Source organism: Callorhinchus milii, unplaced genomic scaffold (genome assembly GCF_018977255.1).
Source record: "Callorhinchus milii isolate IMCB2004 unplaced genomic scaffold, IMCB_Cmil_1.0 Scaffold4, whole genome shotgun sequence".
Lineage (NCBI taxonomy): Eukaryota > Metazoa > Chordata > Chondrichthyes > Chimaeriformes > Callorhinchidae > Callorhinchus > Callorhinchus milii.
The window spans coordinates 24,344,768-24,365,978 of record NW_024704745.1 but is presented as its reverse complement, the minus strand read 5'-3'; the positions used below and the strand labels follow the sequence as shown (position 1 = coordinate 24,365,978).

The 21,211-nt window shown below is 41.7% G+C and overlaps 1 protein-coding gene across 2 annotated transcripts in view; it reads left to right on the top strand.

The window, feature by feature from the left end:
- Positions 1-21,211, top strand: part of bcl9 (BCL9 transcription coactivator) — a 243,889-nt gene that overhangs the window by 162,596 nt on the left and 60,082 nt on the right. For both annotated transcript variants that reach the window (XM_007891807.1, XM_007891804.1), the window contains exon 3: positions 6,014-6,191. The gene's annotated coding sequence lies outside the window, so the exon portion shown is untranslated. The remainder of the gene's footprint in view (positions 1-6,013; positions 6,192-21,211) is intronic.

Here is a 21,211-nt window from a genome sequence, read left to right as displayed (position 1 = left end):
ATGTACTGCACTGGATATTCAACTCATGTAGAGAGTTTTATCTTGGCAACTGGGAAACTCCTCTGGTAGAGAATAGATATGGTTTTGGATAGGAAGTGAGAATGACTGGAGAATGTTCTTATATTCTCAGAACAGTTTCTCTATTCCAGCTTCGAGAGCAAGACACCACCTAGAACTGCTATTCTAACTGATTGCCTGTTGGACATCAAGTCCTGGAGGAGAACTAACTTTTTCCAGTTGAATGTCGACAAGACAGAGGCTCTCCTGCTTGGCCCATGTCATTGTCTTGGGACGTCCTCCTGATGTGAAAGGCACTGCATAAATGTAATTTTGTTGTTGTTGTCTTCAGTTCCCATCCTCCTAAAAACAGCTGTCATCACTCCCATCCTGAAAAAACCTTCCCTAGACCCATCCCTCCTCTCCAGCTACCATCCCATCTCTAGTCTCCTATTCCTCTCCATGGCCCTGTAACGAGTTCATCGCATCCTAGCTCCGCTCCTTTCTTTCTCGCCATTCCCTCTTTGAACCCGTCCAATCCGGCTTCCGTGCTGCCCATAGCACGGAAACAGCCCTGGTCAAAGTCACTAATGACATTCTGAACATCTGTGATCAGGGCTCCTTCTGCCTCCTTGTCCTGCTCGAACTCTCTGCCGCCTTCGACACTGTCGACCACTCCATCCTCATACACCGCCTCTCCTCCTTACTTAATCTTCACGGACCTGCCCTTGCCTGGTTGGATTCCTATCTCTCCCACCGTTTCCACTTTATTGCCTCTAACTGTTTCTCCTGTTGTGTCTGGCATCCCCCAGGGCTCTGTCCTTAGCCCTCTCCTCTTTAATATCTACATGCACCCCCTTCTTGACATCATCTGCAGACATGGGGTTAACTTCCACATGTATACGGATGACACCCAACTCTATCTTTCTGCCTCCACCCTCAACTCCAGGACCACTGCTGTCCTGACAGACTGCCTGTCGGACATCAAGTCCTGGATGAGGGCAAATTTCCTGCAGTTGAATGTGAACAAGACTGAGACCCTCCTGATTGGCTCGTGCCAGCGCCTCAGCACCTCAGGCTCTGGCAGCATCAACCTCCATGGTTGCACACTTCAACTCACCAGCCAGTCAGGAACCTAGGTATCTTGTTCAACCCTCAATTGTCTTTTCTTCCCCACATCCAAGCCATGGCCCGCTCTGCCTTCCCTCACCTCCGTAACATCGCCCGACTCCGCCACTTCCTCACCCCTCAGGCCACTGAAACTCTTGTTCATGCCTTCATCACCTCCAGGCTCGACTATGCAAACACCCTGCTTGTCGGTCTTCCAACTCCTCCCTCCACATGCTGCAGATAATCCAGAACTCTGCAACCCATGTCCTCTCCCACACCAAACTATGTGACCCCATCTTCCCCATTCTTGCCCGACTCCACTGGCTCCCTATCCTTCAGAGGATCCAGTTCAAGATCCTGGTCCTCACCTACAAAGCCCTCCATGGCCTCGCCCCACCCTATCTCTGTGACCTCCTAACCCCCTATCAACCCGCCCGCGCCCTCCACTCAGCCAGCTCCGGCCTGCTCCACGTCCCCCAACCTACCCGCCCCACCATTGGTGGGAGAGCCTTCAATCACTCTGCCCCCAACCTCTGGAATTCCATCCCCCAATCACTCTGCCTCGCCCCCTCCTTAGCCTTCAAGTCCTGCCTGAAAACCCTCCTCTTCGACCATGCCATCGGTCACCCCCCCCCTTCCCCTCCCCTCCCTTCTCCCCCCTGACCCCAGCTCAGGTCTGAAATGCTGTACACTGTCCAGTGCCTTGGGAGGTCCTCCCGACGTGAAAGGCGCTATACAAATGTAATCTTCTTGTTGTTGTTGTGGAACCTTTGTGTTTGTTTGACTCTCAACTGTCCATTAAATCTCAAATCCGTGCCTTGATCCATTCAGCCTTTCCCCTGCCTCCACAATATTGTCTGCCTCTGCCACAACCTCTCCTCTTGGGCTACCGAGACCCTTATCCATGCTTCTTATCACATCCAGACTTGACTATGCCGGAATTCCCAACTCATCCCTCCACAAGCTGCAGACCATCCATAACTCTGTGGCTCGTGCTCTCTCCTGCACTAGACTCTGTGGGCTAATCCCCCCCCCAATCGTCGAATCCTTGCCTGTCTCCACTAGCTCTTGTTATTCATGAATTTTAATTCCACTTGATATTTGTAGGACATTATTATTTAGATTAGCTGCATCGTTTGCCTATGTAATATTCACTTTATTTCCAATCAATTTATCTTTTGTAAAGTGCTTGCACGTGAATGGCACAGTATAAATATTATTATTGCATTGTAACAAAGAAGTAGATTCTATCGCAAATCATCACCTTTCCGCCTACTGTGGCAACTATATGCTGCTTTTCTCCCTGGTGTGTTTTGTGCTTAGAATCTACATGGGGATTCTGGGGTTGGGCGGCATTGAAGATGCTGTCTTTGGATGAGTGTTAAACCAGTTCCAGTAGTTCAGGTCAAAATCCCATGGCACTATATCAAAGAGGAGCAGGGAGTTTTCCCAATGTATTCCTCCCTCATCACTAAAAAGATTAATTGGTCATTCATCTCACTCCAGTGCTGACTCAGATTAGTTGTCATGTTTGTTTGTGGTAAGTCACTACGGTTTAAGTAACTGCTGCATCAAATGCAACTATTTTGTTTCATGCAAAAGAAAGTTTTTTTTTAAAAAAAGGCGAACCCTTTGTTTTTAGTGCTGCAATTGAGGCTCAGCGAGGGGAAATGTGAGAACAGCCAGAGGTGAGATATTTCAATCATTCTGAACGTCCTCAGCAAGACAGTTCCGTTCCATTTCCCTCCCCTACCCCCAACTCTGTGCTAATTCCTAATCCTGAGTTCAATTGCTGCACCAGCTCTACACAAAAGACTTGACATTCACAAGTAGGATGATTGCCAAGATACTGTTCCCATTGCTCTTTCCCTCAATTATTCCTGTGATTGAGGGATTGGGTCAGCATGCTGTCTTCAAGACATTGGTACAGTGTTGTGTGAAATTCCTGATAAAACGCAGCTTTTAAACAAAGTTTTTTGTTTTATAAATCTTGGGAGAGTAAATATGTGGTACACTATGTCACTTGATTACAGACCTAGTGAGAGCTGAAGGTATAGAGCTGGCTTGAGTTGTGTGATGATCGGTAATATATTGTGACAAAACTTTCCAAGACCAGTAATAAACCATAGTTATTAATATTCTTGGATCAATATCTTCGTGTATCAAAGGACAATTGAAATGGAGAGCATAGGTGACAAACCTCCCAAACAGTATCTGTCCAAGAGCAGAATGAACTCAACAAACCAGATATAATAAATACCAGATAGCAATGAAAAACTTACAATGTGATCTCACCTCAGTGCTCAGAGTGACTGATAGAACATGACTGGAGCTGCAATCGTTGTTTGTGATGTTTGAAGCACTTATTAAGAATATTAGCCTCCGATGATTTCTAAATAAAGTATCTATTATTCCATATATTTGTATTACTGGACAGGTTGTGATATTCTCTTAATTGAGGCCAATTATTACTGAATAATAATAGTTGTACTTCAACATGTATATGCTACCTCTGCGACCTCCTAACCCCCTACCGTCCCGCCCGCTCCCTCCACGCAGCGGGCTTCATCCTGCTTCACGACCCTGCCTCGCCTGCCCCACCATTGCTGGGCGGGCCTTCTGTCACTCTGCCCCTACCCTCTGGAACTCCATCCCTCAGTCCCTCCACTTCGCCCCCTCTCTTGCCTCCTTCAAGACCCATCTCAAGGCCTGCCTCTTCGACCGTGCTTTCAATCATCCTGCTTCCCTCCCCTGCCCTCCACCTCCCCAATCGCAACCCCCAGCTCAGGTCTGAAACACTGACTGTCCAGTGCCTTGGGACATCCCCCTGACATGAAAGGCGCTATACAAATGTAATTTTGTTATTGTTGTTGATGACATCATCCGCAGACATGGGATCAGTATGCGGATGACACCTCCGCCCACAACTCCAGGACCACTGCTGCCCTGACAAAATGTCTATCAGACATCAAGTCCTGGATGAGAGCTAACTTTCTACAGCTGAATGTCAACAAGACAGAGGACCTCCTGATTGGCTCCAATCAGTGCCTCCACACCTCAGGCACTGACAGCATCACCATCCAGGGATGCACACTCCACCTCACTGAGCTTGTCCAGAACCTTGGCGTCTTGTTTGACCCTCAACTGTCCTTTCTACCCCACATCTGTGCTATGACCCGGTCTGCCTTCCCCCACCTCCGCAACATCGCCCAGCTCCGCCTCACCCCTCAGGCCACCGAAAGCCTCATCCATGAATTATCAGATCTAGGCTCGACTATGCCAACTCCCTGCTTGTCGGCCTCCCCAACTCTTCCCTCCACAAGCTGCGGACCATCCAGAACTCTGCAGCTTGTGTCCTCACCCCTGATCTCAACCAGCTCCACTGGCTTCCCATCCCCCAGAGGATAGAGTTCAAAATCCTCACCGTCGCCTTCAAAGTCCTCTAAGGGCTTGCTACTTCCTACCTCTGTGATCTGCTAACCCCATATCAACCAGTCCACCCTCTCCGCTCAGCAGGCTCTGGCCTTCTCTACATCGCCCGCCCAGCCTGTCCCACCATTGGTGGTCGGGCCTTCAGCCCATTAGAATGGAAAATTGTAAGGTGGCAAAAGTTTAAGCATTCACTTAATTTGTTTTGCTTTTATATCTAACTTGATGTGAGGCAGCAAATGAGAGTGGATGAAAACTGGACCTTTAAAGTAAACCAGGTATTTCACTGCCATGTTGGATTCAAAAATCTCAGTTTCCATATATTTTTATACAAAAATATAAATTGTGATCTGGTTTAATTACTGTGGTAAATTAGTGAGAAGCAATTGGAGATCTCACTCCCCACCAATGTAATAGTGAGTACCACAAGTGAGAAGGTTATCCTCAGAGCATGAAATGGCAAAGGTTCCACTGGGACATTGAAGACAATTTAAAAATCAATAAAATAATTACTTCCATTGTGTGAAGGTAAGGGGAGGAGCAGCTTACTTTCTAATTTTCAATAAAATTCACTTGAAAAAGTGAGCATGCATTCAGGAAAGGTTATGTGGTTCATTGTCTATGTAAAGGACGCAGCACAGTGAGTGCTTGTTTGTCAGGAAATAAATGACCAAGTGACACCGGGCATGAGTGAGTTATGATTTCTCTTAAGAGCTGGTTTGTCAAAACTGCTGCTCCCTGTTGTATAATGGATTTATACTGCACACTTAGTCCTGGGCATTTTTATATAGAAATATTTATCACACAAATACACCTAAAATATTTGATCTACAATCTGACCATTGTACCATTGTGGTTTGCAGTGTACTGGCTTTTGATGTTGCTACTCAAATACATATTATGTGGAGGACTAATGTGTGGTTTTCTTCTTTTGAAGCCGTACTGATCCTGATTTCATTTTTTAGCATAGTGACTTCTGAGATACAGTGAGTTTAGCTGTTGGGCCGTTCACCTTGAAATCTGGGCCATGCACAGTGCTCGGCCTTCTTTGAGGTTCTCATTTTCTGTGGCCAAGCTCAGTGACTGGTGAGGTGCTCCCAGGTGAAAGTTTCCATCAATCTCCACTGCTTACGATAGTGATCTTTGGGGTGACCCACTGATCATTGGAGGTGACTCACTGACCATTGGTGGTGACTGTTGGAAGTGACCGACTCTTGCGCAGAAACACTTTTCTTTGGTGGTGTCACCTCAAATATCCTGAATAAATTGTGCCATGTATTAAATTGCTGAACAAAAATCTAGAAAGCCCCCCGAAATGGCCCCCAGAATCCCACCACCCTGTTAGTCTACTTCTCTTGCTGCTGATATTGTTTAAAAGGGGACATGTTTGCAGCGATTCTGTGCTGGGGAACAGGTGGAATACGATTGGTAAAATGGATTATTTTTTACACATTACGTATTTGTCGCCTTTCTACAGATCATTTGAAGGAACGCCTGACCCTGCAGTGAAACATTGGGATTTGAGGAGTGCTATAATCTGTGGCAATCAAAATCCAGGAGATTTAAAAATTGGAAGTCAGCTGTATTGTGCCAGAGTTACCTTGGAGGTTCGATGCAAAGTTGCTACATTTGAGTCTTGGGGCAACGCAGTACAGGTAATTATGCTCAGTCTGTGAATATTTCAACAAAACCCCTCTGTTAGGACAAGGAAGACACTGCTGTGGTTTCCTTTGATGTTGATGTGAAACAAATCGGATTTTAGGAAACTCTTAACTTCAATTTACAAGTGTTCAACTTCTAATATCAAAGAGAACTGTTAAAAGTTTGCTCAGCAGGTTTCAGGAACAAAATTTGTTTACTGGAGACCTCTAGCAGGGATAAAGACAACACGCAAATTGGGAGAAAGTTCATAGGCATTTGCCTGCAAAATGCACAGTCACATTACATTATGTTCTGGGACGCTACCCTTCGTGAGGGGCGCTATATTATATATAAATGCAAATTGTTGTTGTATATGCTATAAAGCATATACCATTTGACGTAATAAAACGCAATATCAAATGCAAGGGTTATTATTATCCAATTCCCTTTTAAATGCTCCAACCAACTCTCCAGCCCATCTTCAGCAATTGATTCCATACTCTGACAACCTGGAAAATTATTTTTCTCTAAGTTCCCATTCATATTATTATTATTTCACACTCTTTAGTTATAATTTTAAATGTCCTCGAATTACCTACCAGTAGAAACATTACCCAGCAGTGGAAACAGAGGATAAATGAAGCTCTTCTCCATTTATCCTCTTGAACCCTGTCGTTATCTTAGCCAGCACTATCATATTACCTTCAACCTCTCTGCTCTAAAGGAAGGAATCCTAACCTCTTCAGCCTATTCTCCTAGCTACATTCTTTTATCTCCAGTTATCACTCTTGTGGATCGCCACTGACCCTTCTCCATAGCTCCCAAATACCTATTTCTAGTGCAGCATTCAAAACTGCCCATAATATTCCAGTGGTAGTGCCAGCCAGTCATTTGCCTGCCAAGTTTGACAAGACTTCATTCATTTTTTTTCCTTTGTAGTCATACTTAATAATAATAATCCATGCATTTGAGATGTCATCAAGACTTCTCAAAGCACTTAAAAGGATACATTGTAAAGTGGATTGAGTGTGTAATTTGTGGGCAGAATGTAGTAGCCGATTGCACACAGCAGTATCCCACAAACAGCCATGGAATGAATGGCTAATTTTGTTTGGGGGATTGTTGGCCAGGACACCAGGAGAAACTCCCTTCTCTTTTTGACTAGTGCCCACATTAATGTCCAACTGAACAGGCATAGAGGACCTCAGTTTAATGTCTTATCCATCTCCGACAATGCAACATACCCCCATCTTAGATTATGGGATTTCAATTCCTGACATGGGGCTTGAACCCACAACCTTCTAACTCTGAGGCGAGAGTGCTACCACTGAGTCAGGGTGACAGACATGAAAATAATTTACATTTTTAATTCCAGTATTGTATAATTTTATACTTAAAATAATTTACATTTTTATTTCAAGGATTGTATAATTTTATTAATCTTTGATTCTGAGGAAATTGCAGACAATTCCAGACAAACTGAGGCCAGTTTTACTCAGATCTTAAAAGTAATGTTTTAACAATATGCTGGTAAACATTGACAGTAGTAAATTAATGCTGTAAGGATGCTGCATTGACATTTATGTCAATGAAGCTTGTGTCTGCAAACAAACAAAGATTTGCTGAACACTTGTTGTAACAAGTAAGACTCCACAGCCACTTCCCACACAAGCTGCAATGCTTCCAGAACTGCAGCCTGTGTCCTCTCCTGCACTGTGCTCTGGATGTCGATCACCTCCATCCTCACTCGATTTCATTGGTTCCCCATCTTACAGTGGATCAAATTCAGGATCCTTGTTTGCACATTCAAATGCCTCCATAGCCTTGCCCCAACCGACAATCCCACCCTCCAACTATACTGCTCTGCTGGTCCTCAGCTCGGTAAATAGCATCGTTGAGTGAGCGTTCAGCCATCCTTTCTTGACGCTCTGGATCTCCATCCCATCCTCCTGTTTTACTCCCTCACCCCAGCTCGGGCTCCCAGTCAGCTGTGTGAAGCTCTTTGTTACATCCTCCCAACGTGGAAACCCACTACATAAATTTAAACCGTGGTTGAGTAATCCTGGTAAGTGAATTCTACACAAGGAACATAACACTAAAATTAAAAAAAATCTTCACATATGGATGAGATGTTCAGAAGCGAGATAGATAGCATCTTGAGAAGTAAGGGTTTAAAGGTATTCAGGAATGTGGGGACGTAGGATTAATAATAGCTGTCATGATGTAATAAAATGTCCACATGAGATAAAAGACCTGTTCCTGTATAAAAGCTTTTGGTTTCGCAGTTTCCTCTTCAGTTATGCCCCTCTACTAAAGCCAGTGTCTCAAGCCAGGGTTCTTTGCTATGGGCACGAACCCTCCAATACCTCACTCAAATGATCATTTTTTAGGTCTAAACCTTGATAGTGTATGTCAGCAAACTAAAAGGGGGGAGTGGGGGGGGGGTCATTAAAGCCATGCCCAATCGTTCAAAGTCACGCACACATCCAGCAAGAGTTCCTACTTAGCATTCAAGAGCCTTCTTCCAACTCGAGCTCAGTCCTGAATTATAAAATGTAATTCTTTTCCCATTAAATGAACTGTAAAACTTAATGTAGGGGTTCAGATAATATTTTAAACTACAAGAGATTAGATAAAGTCATTTATTCATGTCACCTGAGAGGAAATAGAATATTACCTGGAGAACAGTGGTTTGGGAATTACTAGGCAGTAAAATTGCCTGTGAAAGACAAAGTACATATAAATCCATTCTGGTGAGCGGGCGTTCTGAGTATCCTGAAGTCAGCAGAGGATATCCATTTCATTTCTGCTTGAGTGAGAGCTCCAGCCTTGTAGGCTTCACAGAGCAGCCTTTGAGCTAAGACTTTCTCTAAAAAGAAAGGAGCAGTTACAAAATAACAATGGAGTCCAATTTGCAATTTTTCTGCATGGGATTCCCATTGGTACCAACATCTATAAGTAGATTGTGTCAGAGCTGAATTCCCACGGGTTGGAGTGACATATTCCTGATTATCAGAAGACACCCCCCCCCCCCCACTACCACCCCCATTTATGTGACTTGGATTCCTGTAAAGAAATATTGCCAATTAGACACCCAATATGGAAAGCATAATTTTGACCCCTCCCCCTCCCTTCCCCGCTTGTTCTACATCATCGAACAGCTGAGCTCTGCGATCGATGAGACACGTGGACCAGAGACACCCTCCCTCACTCTTTCTTCCCCAAACACACACACAGGGTTAACCCCACCATACCAACCGTTATTCCCCCACCCCCACACTACAGTGGGAAAAATTACCCCATCCTCTCCCCAGTTCAAGCCACGTCTGCACTTCTTTAGATAATAATAATTTGGTCACTTCAATCCAAGACTGTTTGTGGAACACTGCTGTGCGCAATTGGCTGCCAAGTTTCGCCCACAAAATATACAGTCAATTCACTTTTCCTGTGAAGGGCTTTGAGATGTCTCTAAGACGCAATAAGGCACTATAACAAATGTAAGGTATATTATTAGTATAAATGCAGTGTGGCCCTTTTATAACATGCTTCTTTATAGAGTGGATTCAGTTAGAATATGGTTGTAAAGCGGACCTCATTCACTGCTCATATGCAACCAGCCCTCTCGCTTTCCATGTCAATAGCCAACTTTCGAGTCGTTAGGTTGTCAGCAATGTCACTTGCTGCAATAGAGAGGAAGTGACATTGGCAAAGATCTGATGACCCAGAAGTCATCCATTGTAGCTTCTCGGATTAAAACAAGGCAGACTTCTGGGTCATCAGCTCACCACAAGCATCACTTCCTCCCTTGCGCGTGTGCGTCACGTAAGAAGTGACATTGGCAGGAATCTGTGTCCTGGAAGTTAGCCTTTTTGGAATGGGAACTAACCGGTGAGTAGGGAGTTAGCCAAGTGGATGTGTGCCTCATTGTACGGTTTAGATTTTATGGATCCCAACCACCCCATTATAACCAAGCTCCACCGTAAATATTTTACATTGAAATCACTTCCCTGTACAATTGCTATCTCCTCTCAATCTACATGATTTACTGGGATGCCTTGGGGACAGTGACATTTTCATTGCATGAAAGGAATGCTAATTGTTTATGATGTAAGCACTTGTAATGGGGCAGAACCCTGAACTGGAAAGAGAGGAATAAACAGATTAACATTGGGTGTTGCACTCCCACTCAAGTTATTCTGTGAAATTTCAAGACTTGGAGTTGTACAATGGACTAAAACCCACAGATGATTTTTCCAACCAGACACTTGAAGATTATGTGTCTGAATATTTCAAGGAAAAAACAGTAATGTTGGTGGTATTTCTGACCCTGTGGAGAGTGTAACAATGATCCCAGCCATGTGCTACCTGCTTTGAGACTACATTACAGAACAACCACCTATATTATAGGGCATTTGTTATAATCACGCTTTGATAACTATTTATTAAAAGATAAATGTTGTAGACAAAAAATGCAATACCTTCCCATTTTCAGAACCAAATTTAAATATCAAGCTAATATATTAGGTGCAGCACAATGCAATGTAGGGTTTGAGCAATATGCCAGTACTTGAGCTCAAAATCTAGACTGATATTCAAGTGCAGAACTATAAGAGTGCTGTTGGAAGTTCCATCTTTTGGGTGTAGTACTAAGGCAAATGCCTGTGTGCCTGATCTGATGTTTTTTTTTTAAAAAAGGGATTGTTTAAAGAGGAGCATGAAAGTATTTTGCGTAATATTCTTTCCTCGTCAAAATTCACCCAAAAAACAGATCAATTTGCTGTTGGAGTTGATGTTAGCAGCGGTCCATCTGGCCAATCTCGACTCTGCTCTCATATCTTTCATACCCCTTTATCAATTTCTTCCCATGTGCTTTGAGTGAAACTTCCAATTCGTGCTAAATGAATGATACTTTGTGTTGGGAGCTCACCTCGATAGATTGACTCCTATATTGATTTTCCCAAATCAACAGTGAAATTCCTTAAAAATCATCAGCATATTGTTTTACATCAAAGTTTTAATATGATATTTGCAAACCAGGTTTCTTGCTTTCATGAACTGAATTAATCTGTGACAAATCCCAAGATGGCAAAGTCCCAGGAGTAAAATGCTGATAGCAAATGGCCAACGTTTTGCTCACAGACTTGCAAAATCAGACTTCGCAATGAACACAAACCAGGTTTGCAAATATAGTATGCAAGACCGCTACTTTCAGCTTTCATTGTTACAATATTGGAGTTACACATCAGATGTGCTACACGGAATGGTCTGGTGCAGTATGTAGACAATGAAACTGGGTCTCTCTAAAATGATGTTACAGTAGCTTCCAAGCTGTCAGTAAAAAGGAGCAATATTTAGCAACTATATTCACGCACTTGAATAATCTGTAACTGTCTTGATGTGAGGAACATTATAAAGTACTGTTAAAAAAAACTCAATAAAGGACCCATGTCACTGCATAATGGGATCTTACTATCAATTAGAACAATATAAGAAACTTCTAGATCCATGTTACATTAATGGCATTCTTTATGCGTGAATAATTATTTCACAACTTCTTACTGTTAAGGTTTACTGTGCTGGAGAATAAAGCTTGTTTTCAACTGTATAAACTTCATGAATAAAGTAAGAAAATTATTATTTATTTGGGGAAACATTATATAGAGCCAACTCCCAGGGGAAAGTTGAGAAAAACAGTTTACAGTATTTAGAAAATTGAATTAATTTATTAACATTTAAAGGCTTTATAACATTTCATCTTTGTGGTAACTGGAATATAATTTTCCACTTCATGTCGACAAATATTCCAATTAAGTTTAAATTTAGCATAATGAATATCGAATCCATCATGCTGAACACAAAGATTTCAGGGATGGGAAACTGCTTCATACGGCATTCTTCTGATCTAAAGTAGCAAGTTATATCCCCAAGCGCTGCCTTTTTTTTGATATTTAAATTTGATGAAAGCGAAAGATTAAAACTGCTTCTGTAATGTTTCAGTGTCAAAGAATGATGAGGAATAAAGTTCTCAATAATTTCAATCTCATTGTTCCTAAAGATGTGAAGTGCAGAGACTGCTTTGCTCTATTTGTTCACTCGAGCATCATCTGGGTATATGAGGTGTATGATTTTTTACTTGGAGTGACCCAAGTAAAAAATTCACTTGGAGTGACCCAATAATGAAGTCCTTCCTCATGAGTGGAACACACTGGCTATTTCACGGTTCCTGCTTGAGTATCTGCTACTTAACATTAACTGCACCCTTTATACAGTTTGACGTGTGCAAGATCAATTCAGAATTAGAAACCAGATTTATACTTTCCTGCTCTGATCGCTCTTGCATGATGCTGAGGAAAGCTTTGCACATGTGCATCTAAGTGCTTGTCCAAACCTCTGCTATCCTCTGCAACGCTGGTTAATGCCTTGCTGGACTTGCAAATGTGACTAGCTCTCTAATTAATACACAGCCTGAGAACTTTTTAAACTTTTTTGTTTTCAAAAGAGTTAAACACTTGAAGGAATCAGATATGGCATAACTGCATTTTGGATTTGATCCGATATCCCACATTGCTTGTGGCACCTGGGGCTAAGATACCTCAGGAATAGATGTGGTCAGGGAAGCTACAATTAACCTCAACTATTTAATACATGAGCAGCAACAGCAACGAGACCTCCAGAACTATCAGCAACTTTGGGCAAATCAATGGGGCAGATCAGCTTTTGTCCCACAAGACTCATTTCAGCAGGAGCAGTACTTCCCCCTCTCCATATCCCATATCCCAGTAGCTGTGAGCTAGCATACGCTCATGTGCACACTTTCTATCTCACCCAGGGGTGTAGTTAGTAATTTCAAGCTTATACACACAGTAGCCGATTCATTGCTTCTTTCTCCCCCAGCCCCCATTCTCATATTCCTCATGGATACGGAGGCATTATGCACAGTATGATTATTAGCATCACAGAAGTAATAATAATAATAATCCTTGCATTCAATATAGCGGCTTATCACATCTTCAAGATGTTTCAAACCAGGTACTAATGAAGAAGAATGGCTTGTGAAACAAAAATATATTTTAAAAAATTATACAATCAGTTTTATTTTCTATGATGCTTCTTTATACCAACACCACAAAGCTCTTATTTAAAAAAACTACACAATATAATTCAAGTGATTTATGTAACTCAATTGCATTGAAGACAGTACTCTATTGAACCTGAATAGACATATTATTTTTATATAATGGATTTTTGAGGTCATATTTCCACTCTTTTTACAGCTTGACATTTATACCTTCGGGAATAAGGAATTTGCCAAATACATTGGATATTTTCATAAAGAAATCTGGCCCGAAAGCCGCTTAATTTGGAATAATTCCTGTAATTGAGCAATTTGATAGTTTGGAGCAGGGATGAAACTAGAGGAACAGATGCTATAAGTGTGAAGTCCAGTTTATTGTTGGGTGGAATAATTGTTTTTTTTCATAAACCAATGATGTGAACTTGCTCTCTTTCCCCTTACCTCACTATTGGTGGTTCTACGTCACTGCATCTGGGCCAGTCCACATTTGAGTTACATTGGCATGTGGAAACGCTGGTCAACTATTCAGGACATTGTAAGTAAGCATTGTAATGGACTTGGGTTTGTTTCCCTTCTTCCCCCCACCCCCATTTTTAAATTATTCACTAGTGTTACAAGGTATCAAGGGTTCGCCCGCAAAATACCCACAAACACATCACTTTATGGTATCCTGTGAATCGCTTTGAGAGTCTTGACGATGTGGTAAGGCACTGTATCAAATGCAAGGATTATTGTTATTCTATTATTAGAGATCAGTAGAAGTGGATGATGAGACATTGGAGAGGCCTGGAGACAGATTTCCATGTTCTCACTTGTTCTCCTTGTGGCTTTTCATTTGTAATGACTTTCTGCATTCAGAAGGTGCCACACAACTGCACCCAAACCCGATCTAACCATTTACTCCCACTCATCTTCACAGTTCTTTTCTGAGGTAGTTATTGAGACAGCTGACAATCACTTTCGTACCTGACTCATTAGTTTGTCAAGTTAGGTAGGATGGGCGCCATCTTGAGGATCACTCCAATATTTCTTTTTTCATGCTGAATTGCCCTGACGCAGCGCTCCTGATAAATATTCCTGCTAAATCCAGGGTTTATAGAGTGGTGCAATTGATCCAGGATCCTAAAGATAGTTGCAACCTATAATAAACCTACCAAATGTGCGCTGGGACGCTGCCCCGTGTTATATAAATGGCGCTATTAGAAATGAGCCTTGGCTGGATAGAATTGACAAGTTGTTGTTGATTCAGTATCTAGTTTTACTTTACTTTTGAAGAATCACAAGTTTGGTGTTACTGCTGCATCAATATTCGGCTTTCCCACTCAGTTATGTATTGCAATATTGCAAGTATCTGCAAACTTACATATTCTACAATACTTTTTCAGCATTCATAATAAATGTTATGAGCAGTGCAGATCCCAGAACTAATCCCCAAAGAACTCCCCAGAAGAGCTATCACAAAAAGTACAGTAACTACCCTCTGTTTCTTATCACCAGAGCAATCAATAATTTCATTTCAACTCTTGAACATTCACTTTTTATAAATTTCCCATAAAGGACTTTATCAAATGCTTTCTGAAAATGAGGATATAATCATGATTTTTCACTCGTCCATCAGCTATGCTGCAGCAATAAAAATTCCAATGCATTTTACTTCGCAAAGCTTATATTTCATAAACTCATGGTGGCTTGGATTTATAACCTTTAGTTTTGCGAGATATATTGAATTGCTTCCACTATAATGTCTACCATGCTTTTCACACCGTAGGTAATCAACTAACGGTACTGTAATTTCTAAGATGATGTATTTGACGATTTTTAAATCTTGGAATTACTTTACCTATCTTCCAATCTGATATTGGTCCCCATTAGTTAGTCTAGTTAATGGGGAAGTGGCTGTAAAGAGAGACACTTTGGTCTGTACATATCTGTTGCCAAGCATCCAGTGAGCAGAGACAGCTTTATGGTTGGCATGGCTATTTTCCAATGCCTCTCACATGAGAACCTGGATTGAGCAGTTGTGTTGATTAAAACTGGTATGATTGGAAGTGGACCCATAGAGTGTGGCTGGCATGTCAAAAGCGGTTCTGTAAACGTCCTTCCACCATGCTGAAGGCAGATGGCTGTTGAATAGTTGATGCTTGGGATCACAACTGCTAGAAGGTGTTACCTGGAAACCGGGTTCATGACCACACCTTCGTATATCCAGGATTTGTATCACCTTGATTGCTTTGCAGAGGAAAGTAGCTGCTGCTTAAGCACCTCCAATTGGTGGAACCATTGCTCAATGGATAAGGATGTGTATCCGAGCTGTGGGTAGGAAGATGGTGGCAATGCTCTCAATGCACACTGGGAAGCTTGCAGGTAATTCCTGGTAGGTACTCTGCTACCCACCTTGTGAGGGCTCAAATTTGTGCTTATTAGATGTCAAATGACCAACAAGGTGACTACCCTCCTTGTGGGGGAGGAGAGGGAAGGTAAGTGTGATCTTCTTGGAGCTGGGAATCGAATTTCAGATTTGGGTCAATCCTCTGTGGTGGTCTTGGGTAGTCTGGTTCCTGAGCCAAGTGGGTCTGTCATATTCCAGGGCACAGCCTGGCTCCTCCTCAAATTGATATCCTCTTGCCCTCAAATCCTGTCCTCATCAAGATAGGTGAATAAAGTAATTGGAAGTGAGCCTTGGCTGGATAGAATTGACAAATACCAGTCATAAAAGAAACTCTCACTTTAAATCATATAAATACAGTAAACTTCTGATAACCCGACCCTGGCTTAACTTTTCCTGTGGAGTGATGAGTTATCAGGAGTTTACTGTAAGTAGTTTTTAATTACCATGATTACAGAAGTAGATTGCATGCTACTGTATCCTTTTTCTTCTGAATGAAAATTCCTTCTGGAGCTATTTAGTCCTGCCTGTAGAGATCCTGCAAAGATACCAGAATATGCCATCTGTAATTTTTTATTAATATATAATTGGTATTGGCTCTTATCCTCACATGGTGTACAATGAGCTCCTGAGTTGACAGGATGCACTGTGACAATCTCAGAAATGAAAGGCAATTCCTGTTCATTTCTGCAAACTTTCCCTTTTAACATCTAAGACTGAATGGATTGAAATCGCACTTTTTTTCCAGCAGTCTCTATGAGTGCTATTGATTTCAACAAATAAATCTGTGGGACAATTCAGCCGGCAATTTGAACTTACATCTCCTAAGTGTTAAGATGTGTCTCTTAAAAGCTGAATGTATATTCCCACTTTTATAGGGGTACTCAACCCGGTTTAATATAAATAAATTCAATTCTGAACTCAACATTGGCAATTCCCCAGGGTAACAAATTCATTTTTGGCTGATTACCTTTCTGTTATTAGGTGCCCAACTGGTCAGTGAGATTACATTGGTCCTGAATGGTTTTGAGTGGTAACTGTAATTGTATCAGATGTGCTGCTCAGATTCTACATTAAGGTTTGATGGGCATGAATGCTATCAGGAAGAAGAGTACAAAGGTTGAGACTCCTGTGGATGGATAGCCTTGGAGTAAAATGCAGTTTGGGCTTCAGTGAGGGAGAGACTGTAAATCTGAAGTGTACGAGCCAGATCTGGCGATGAAGGTAGGGCATTGGATTGATAACAGTAGTTGTTTAACCAATGTCACCCACACCAACCTCCACACTCAAATCACCCCAGTCCTGCCAGGCTCCACTGACTCCTTGTCGCAGAACGAATCCCATTTCAAGATCCTTAGACTCATCTGCAAATCATTTCATGCCCTGATACTGCCCTACCTCTCCAATCTGTTCACACCAGACTGCGTGTCCCTCGACCCCTCCACTCCTCCTGACCCTCTGCACAATCCATCCGCCTTGCCTCCTCTTTGCCAGTGTTCAGATCACACCTGAAGACTTACCTCTTTGACTATTCCTATGGTCACCACCGCTTTCTCCCCGCCTCAGCATCAAATTACACTATTGTTAAAGTCTCTGAGATGGTACCCTACTTGAAGGGGGCTATATAGATGCAAGTTGTTGTTGAAGTTATTGTGTTCAGCAATCTCACCACATTCTTCTGGAATCTTCCTGATAACATTGAGTTGCACCTCCTGAGAATTGTGATTTGGTTTCTGTTGCTTGTATAGCTGCTGACTCCACAGATGCCAATGTGGTCATTCCATAATCTCTACTTCTACTTCATCATTTTCCGCGAGGAAACATTTATGTGAGGGTTTCTCCCTTTTCTTGTGCTCCCTAGTTTAATGCTGCAATGTAAGGTTGTACCTTCTTGCTAAGTTCAAAGCTAGACTTTGTTTTTTTTCCTTTAGTTGTATTTTTCCTTGAACATGATGCAAAGGGTTTGCTGCCTGACCAGGCTGACAGTCATTTTTCATGAAAGATGCTACATAAGTGAAAATCGCATATCTGTAGCAGTCAATTAACAACAACATAAACAAGTTGTTTTTCATGTTTAATTAATGTGTCAAAGTGGTTAACAGATATAATGAAGAACACTGAGCATGGACGCTCAGCGAAATATGTTTTAAAAGCAATAACAATCACCACTATAGCAATCCCCCAGATAAAATTGGTCATTCACTTCATGGCTGTTTGAATATTGCAGTATGAAAATTAACTGCTGAGTTTGCCTACAAAATATATAGTCACTACACTTTACATTTAATCCTGTGAAGTGCTTTGAGACATCCTCCCTATGTGAAAGGTACAATATCAAATGTAGGGTTATTATTATTATTCCTAGAGCATCAAATTTGTTACTGACCAGACCACAAGAGACCGAAATGTGTCAGGGCCGTGCACATCACAGCTCCACACTCTCTGTCCAAACTGGCCTGATTGTTAGCCCCAATTCCATTTTCCCAACTACTATTTATTTAAATGTAGGGGTCGGTCAATTAGTGGAGAGTAGGTTAGTTTACCTATGGTATTTGTCATACTTTGATGGTAGCTAGACTTGCACAGATGAAGATTTCTCTGTACCTACAATCCAGTACAATCCAACCAATGCAATGTGGGACTTTGTTGACTCACCTCTTTCAGTCATCCTTCTCTCTCTCCCCCACTTGGGTATCCAGACAGCTGTGTGAAGTACTTTGAGTCATTCCCCAACGTGAAAGGCACAGTGTAAACATAAATTGTATTCCATTTAAGCACACGTATTTTGTTGCCGGTTCCACCTATCTCAAAACAAAAAGGTAGATGTTCAGAATGTATTTGATAAAGCACCTTTCATGTTAGTAGTATATCTCAAAGCACTTTACTGGATATAATGTAAAATATGGCTTCTATATTTTGTAGGTGAACACAGCAGCCAATGTGTGCACAGCAGTATCCCAGAATCAGCATGTAGTGCATTTAAACTGTGCAGTAGTGTATGTTGTGGGTGTTGAATCAATTAGGAACATTACCTTTATTAGACACACATATAACTGCTTCTTTATGGTATCTGAAGAGAACAAGTATAGTTGCTGACTTCCGTTTGTGGAAATTGGTTATGCTATACTTTGCTTTTATTGGCAGCACAAATTAGAGCATATTATTGGCATGCCAAGGAGGACTGTGAATAGCTGACGCAGCACTGTGAATTTACTCTGTGGTGCGCTTATTTGAATTGGTGACTTACTCTTCAGTAATCTACAACTCGTACACCAAAGTGACTAACGTCTTAAAGGAGAACGAATCACAGCTTGTCAACTGCTTGCTGGTTTCATTGCTATCGATGAAGTTGATGTAATTTCAGCTGGATAGCATATGCAGCTTGACAAACAGCCATGCATATATATATCATGTATATAATATAGATGTATATAAAAAGATATCTGTGTATCTACTGTATCTGCTGTGCACAATTGGCTGCCGCGTTTCGCCTACAAATATACAGTCAATTCACTTTACAGTATATTCTGTAAAGCGCTTTGAGATGTCTAAAAGACATTCTAAAGGGGCACCATCTTCATAAAACAAAACATTTAGCAAAGTTATTTTTATTTGCGTTTTGTGTTTTGTTTTGTTAAGCGCTCGGAGACTCTACCCTGCGTGAGGAATGCTATGTATTTGCAAGTTGTTATTGTTGTAAACTATTTCCCATTCATTGTTCAGGTGGTAAGAAATGATTCCCAGTTTCCAAAGGCTTGGAAAACAACCCTACATGTTCTCAAACCCTACAGCTGACCATGCAAACAGACTGAGGACCAGATTTTCTGCCCTCTAGCACTCCTAAGAGAATGCTATCTGCTTGGGAAAGACCTATGTGATGGCATAGTATCGTCAAAGATGCCATCATTCAGATGAGATATTAAACCAAGATCTTGTCTGCCTATCCAGGTGGCCTTTAAAAATCCCCAAACACTATTTAAGGAGACCAATTTTATTTGGGGGATTGCTGCTAAGGACATCTCCTGGTGTCCTGGACAGCATTCTCATTTGTGGGTATTTGTGGGACATTGTTGTGCTCAAATGGCTGCCACATTCACCAACAAATACACAGGCGCTATGTTTTACAGTGAATCCTGTGAAGTGCTTTGAGATGTTTCAACAACATGATAAAGGGTTATATCAAATTCAAGGACTAATATTTATAATCCAGCTGTATCCCAATGCACATTCTGTGTACGTATATCTTGTTTTTCACGATCCTGCGCTAAATATTTTCTGAAATTACGTGAGTAGGTGTATCCCTCCAGGAAAAGAGTACGCATTCCATTCTAGATGCAGGGAAATTTCCATTTGTAGTTAGCAGGTGTATGTGGAACTCTGTCTGGTTTACATACTCTTAAGCATGGTGATGGTTTTCTTCATGTAGCAGACACCTGGCTGACCACACAAAATAAGGAAAATAAAATGTAATACAACTCAGTGCTTGGTGAAATGTAACAATGAGTTGCCAACAGGTTTTGGATATCACAATTTACCTGTGAATTACTGCTCCTAACTTTCTTGAAGTTATAATCCTTCTAAAATATACGATGTCTACTCTGCTTTTTGGAGCAATTGGTAACAGGCTTCAGTAAAAAAAGTGTCTTAACTTCTGATCTGTCTGGCTTCTTCCTGCACCGAGGTGGAACCATTGCTAACCAGGCATGCCCTGTCTTATACTGTTTTAAGGTTTGAATTGACAGTGCATTGAGATAAGAAGCTCTGAGCTTTTTCAGCATTTTAGTACTCCAGAGCCACCCAAGAGCAGGTTGCAACTTCACTTCAATGCAGTAATTCCATTGCAATTGCTGCATTAATGGATGGAATTGCTAGTCAGTATTCTTGGCTTCAGCTTCCAGCAGACATAAATCGCTCAGCAAAATAAGGAAAGCCGTCTGGTCTCACCTTGTAATGCTGTTTCTGTTCAATTCACGGAACCTTAATTTAAGAGTATTCTGGCAGCAGATAGTTCACAGACCCAGAATTTATTGTAGGACTCTGATATCCTCCACCACATAAGCACAGTAAACTGTCCTACTCTGATTTATAGCTTGTAACCTCCGACTTTAAATTTGAGGGTGGGGTGGGGGATTGGAAAAGAAAGTGTTTATGAACGGAACAGAGTGTTACCTGTCTGAAGACATGAAGGCTGCCCACAGCTTCCAAAAAAACACTTGGTGAAAATGTAATGAAGCTGTTTCCCCTGAACTTACAGTAAACTCCTGATAACTCGTTGCTCCAAAGAAAAGGGTTCATGGACGAGTTACCCTGAATGGCGAGTTAGACATAATGTATCAGTGCGCAAGTAAATGCAGACGAGATATCGACAGCATGGTGACTTAAATGGTAATGTCAAGTTTCAACAGGGTTGAGTTATCACATTACTAAATATATAACAATATATGTCAGTAACACACTGAAGACTTAAGATGGGATCAGAAACTATGAAAGCACAATAAGCAATTTGTCAAAACCATCTCCATTGTTTGTGATCCCTGCAGTGATCTTCTCCATTATATTCCATATTTAGTCTA